This window comes from Lepisosteus oculatus, chromosome 2 (assembly GCF_040954835.1).
Source record: "Lepisosteus oculatus isolate fLepOcu1 chromosome 2, fLepOcu1.hap2, whole genome shotgun sequence".
In the NCBI taxonomy this organism is placed as follows: domain Eukaryota; kingdom Metazoa; phylum Chordata; class Actinopteri; order Semionotiformes; family Lepisosteidae; genus Lepisosteus; species Lepisosteus oculatus.
The window spans coordinates 26,837,134-26,841,876 of NC_090697.1; the positions used below are offsets into that span (position 1 = coordinate 26,837,134).

General features: G+C 40.6%; 1 long non-coding RNA gene across 1 annotated transcript; it reads left to right on the top strand.

Annotated features, from left to right (window-relative positions):
- Positions 1 to 282: 282 nt before the first annotated feature.
- On the top strand, positions 283 to 4,536 carry LOC107078571 (uncharacterized). Its single transcript, XR_011184053.1, has 3 exons — positions 283 to 337; positions 2,754 to 2,883; positions 3,665 to 4,536. It is a non-coding gene; the product is annotated as an uncharacterized lncRNA (long non-coding RNA).
- Positions 4,537 to 4,743: the final 207 nt, after the last annotated feature.

Sequence of the window (4,743 nt, forward strand, 5' to 3'; positions counted from 1 at the left end):
CATTCATTGAAGCATCTGAGATACTGGGGACAGTAAAAGGGGAGTCTTTTTCAGATGAAAACATGGCCAGTACTGTACATTATTCAAATAACAGGAAGGTACTAATTTGCAAGGTCAAACAAATTGTGCGGCCATGTAAGAGCTTCAAAGCATTTGCAGTATGACTTTTCAGTCTTAGGCATGACAATTCAAATTACTGTAATCTTGTCTTTTTAATGATGATTTGCATGATGTTCTGCAAAAACGGGAGAAGGCGGCTCTATTCACACTCTATTTCTCAATAGGAGAAACTTCACAGAAGTTCTAGAAGCTGCTCAAAATTCGTAAGTAACAGAATGTAAGTACCTCACTTTATCCTTGATTTTGGTTTCAGATTGCACCATTTAGATATTTCTGTGGTTTGTCAGGTTAAAAAACATTGATATGTATAGCTGAACCAGAAAAGCTCACCATTGAGCATCAAAAAGGTTATAGATGAGAGGAAGCCTTTTGGCTCTTTTTAAGTAGCTTTTGAGAAGTATCAATTCCATAATCATGGCTTTCCAGCTGGTTCCAGACTCCCATAACCTTTTGTGTAAACGATGCCTACTGTTCTCAGTTTTGAATTTACCTCTTATTTTCCATTTGTGTCCTCTGGTTTGTGTTTCTTTAGAAATGCAATGGGTTGACTTCTCAATGCCATTCAGGATTTTGAATACTTCAGTCACGTTTTCTAGTCTAGCATTTTTCCCAATTTGATTTTTTTCACTGAAGAATTGGCTCTGGTGCCAGTATGTGTGTGGATGGATGTCTCTGTGTCAGGATGGGTTCCGGAGGGGGTGGAGATATAGCAAATCTTTACTATTCCCAAAACTTTATTTTCAGCATTTTTCCACTTACACCACGTCTCTCAGTTTGGATAAAGGTTTTCACCGACTCTGAAAAGAAAACAAGAAAAATACAGGAAAAAATACACAGGAATCAGATGACCCAGGTGGGAATCACAGCACAAACTTTTTCTTTAAACAAAGGGTCGTGGGAGTAGGGGACGAGCTACCCAGCCACATTGTTGAAGATGATCACCTGGCTTCCTTCAAGAAACTGCTGTTTTTTCCAAACATAACCTTGTTATCTACTAAAAACTAAATGAGCTAGACACTGATTCGAATGTCCTTCACTCTTTTGTAACCTCACCTAAGAACGAGTTCTTAATTTGAGCTTCCTTTAAAAGAAAGTGAACAGTCGATTCTTTTTTTCCTACTGTATATAACCACCCCATTTGGAATCACCAGTTGTTTTAAGCCTGTGCTTTTCAGCATTGACCAGTATACTAGTATACTTGCTCAGGAGAGAAGGAGATACACAACTACACTGCTGGAGCTACTGTACATGACTGAAGGCCACCGGAGACACTATTGGGATTTGATGCAACTGGGGTTGTGGAGCTTCTCAGGTTCTGACAGATGAGTTAGCTTCACAAGGGAGAGTGGTGCATCATCCAAGTTAAAGCACCTAGAAGAACCGGTAAATTTTGCCTACCTGGTGTAATGCACTTGGGGCTGCTGTGCCCTGGTAGGGTGTTTAAAACAGGCAGATTCCAGGGAAAAAAAACGCAGATGCACTTGTAAAGGTAAAACAGCACTCTTTATTTATAGAGTAAGGAAAGGAAACTGAAACCTAAGCTTCAAACTACACTCCTTGATGACTCTATAAATAACCAGTCATAAACAAGTCAGCTGAGCTCCTTACCAGCCTCATAAAATCTCTTTCCAAGACTAAAGGCCCATGTGTGTCATTTGCCAGGATATTGACTTCAACAACTCCCGCCACACTCTGTGTAAAGAAAGACCCCCTGTCCTTATGTCCTGATTTACAGTATCTCTCTGAGAATGACTTCTGCCAACAAAAGGAGAAGAACTATCACAAACAAGCTGTGTAGCTTTCTCAGCAGATCTTCTAAAGGATATGTGTTCGATGCTAGATGATCTTTTACTGGGGAGCTGTGCCAGGGCCTGGGCTGCAGTGGAACCACACCAAAAAGTAGAAAGAAAAAGAAGAAACACAGGAAGGATCCACAACCAAAATGTTGTATTTTGTCTCTTTTTTGGAATTAACCTCTACTGGTTCCAATAAATGACTTGCTTTGATTTAAAAATGAAGGTGCTCCAGGGGTGCCACACAGTGCTGTGTGAGTTCAGAAACTGTCTAATGGACATGTACTGTATAAGGAGGTTATAATGTTTGGAACTATACTGCTTGTACTATATATTGAAAGTGACATGGATTGAATACACCATAAAATATTCCAGAAACACCTGGGCCTTCATACCCAATTTTATAAAAAACAGGGTTTGGAAGGCTGAATTTTTATTTCAATATTTCTATCATTTTGACAGACACAGTACAGTGTATATACTGTACTATAGAGTATATCTGCCACACGCCACCACATACCGTACAAGTGTGCGATCTCCAATGTCTACAACACTTTTGTTCTACAGTTGGTATGAACATACTATTTTGTCGGTGAGTCAATGAATAAAAATAGGAGCCTGTTTCATCATACTGCATTTACGATCAAGTCTCTTTAAAACTATTAAGCTATTTTAGATGATTTGCTTTTCCAAATGGATCCCAGTGGACTCCTGAAACAAATGAAACAAAGCAATCCAATTCAAGTGATTTCCCACTACAAGCAATGAGCGTTCTTTATTTTTTACAGAACAATTGTGTGAGGCCTATAATTATTTGTTATGCCTGTGTTTCTGTTTCAGTTTGACAACTGGACAAGGATAAAGTCTTGAGAATGTCAGTGCTCTGCAGCTCCTTGCTGGCGATGATGTGTCTGATGTTGACTAATGGAACTCCTTTGAAGAAAGACGTCCTGGAGGAAGTTATACATAAGTAAGTCTACAAATGAAATGATGGCTAAAATCTGTTCAGTTTATTGTCATATGCACAAGTGCAATGAAATGCTTATAAAGTGCAATGAAATGCTTACACAGGGGTTGCTCACTTTGAACAAAAAGGGTGGCTAAAGATGTAGAATTGTGATGACAGCCCCTCAGACAAAATGACCACGTGGCATTCCATCAATTGTTCATTCTCGTATTTAATACAATATACAATTTCATACAATAAAATGACTTGTGTTGTGAAGGTGCTGGAATTTAATCCTTCTAGATCCTTAATACATCTAGTCCAGCAGGAGACTAGCCTTGGGTAGCACTGGTTAGCACTGCTCCCCTAGGTCCAGTTCCCAGGGTGCTATGTGTTTCGTGTTTGTGTGGGTTTCCTCTGGGTCTCTGCTTTCTGCCTACAGTCCAGAGATGCTGGTAGGTTAATTGGCTTCTGAGAAAATTGGTCCTGGTGTCAGTGTGTGTGTTTGTGTCTCAGTGTGTAATGAAACTGAAAATTAGGCCTATTAAGGAATCAATTATTTAATTGAGAGCTCAGTGGAACAAAAACTTGCAACAGGTGGGGTCACCAGGACCACTACAAACCCCTGGTGAAGGAAGTTCTCTCATTTAACATACAGTATTTCTATTAATAAGCAAAACATTGCCAAATTGCCAATCAAAATTTGTCTAAAGCTTAAATCAAGTCACTAAAGAAATCTCAAGAGGTATTTTATTACCACCACGTGCTGCGCCGTTCCTGACCTGTAGCCTCCTTGAATTTTCAGCTTCATGAGTGAGCTTGAGGCAGAGAGGGAGCAGAAGCTGGTGCTCCGGGAGGAGTTCTCCTTCCTGCTGGCGCTCTCCGGTACAGAGTGTCTCGGCGACATGCCTCCAATGTACATCGCCACGTTCTACTGCAGCTTTGGACGGAAAAAGTTATTTCATCCAATAATAGGCAAGAACCCGTCGCATTTCTACGAGCCTTCAAACCTGGTGGCGCTGTTTCCTGTAAAGAGGGGCCGATGCGCTGAGGCCAGCCTGCTGAGGAATGATATCCCAAACTGGTTCGCCAGCCAGCACGAGGTGAAGTTTAACCGGCTTCATGGCGAGGGATGCCTGATCTTTTTCACCCGGCGCTCCCCATGCTTGAAAAGCAGCACACTGGACCTTTTAAATGACCCACCATTTAGTGATGAGTGGACAAAGGAAAAGGGTATCCACAAGTATTTCGTGTTTACTGCTGAGTTTCCGAACAGTGGAAGCTGTTTGGACAAGAAGGGTGAGCACCATCATGGAAAAGGGAGCTTTGTCCAGGAACACCTCTCTGCCTTTTTAATTCGGAACTGTAAGAGGATGAGCAATACAACTTCCTACACGTGCCAAGATGAGGACTGAGCCAAACGAGTGATGAGCTCTATGAGAGAAAGTGACTTGTTTTCACGAAAAGAAGTTTTTGGATTTCACTATTGTCTCTTCTATAACTACCTATAATATACTGTTGGCTTCCAATTTGATACAATTTGTGCCAGAGGGTCGATTTTAGCAAAAGAAAAAGATGCGGGTGTGCATTCAGTATTTGTTGCATAAATACTGTAAGTGAAAACATAAAAATCTGCAAGACTGTGAGTATGAGATATTGTAAAAACAAATCTGTCCAAAAATTGCATGCTTTTCTAAATACATGATGTTTAACATTATTTACATCCCACCAATCAGTATTTCATTGATCCCTCTTTGCCTTGATAGCATGGACAAGGTGCTTCTTGTAGCCTTGTAATTGGTTAAGCACAGGTCAGAAGTTCCTACTGAGAATTCTGCCAGCTAATTCTGTAATGAAGCTACTCTGCATGAATGAGAGTAGTGG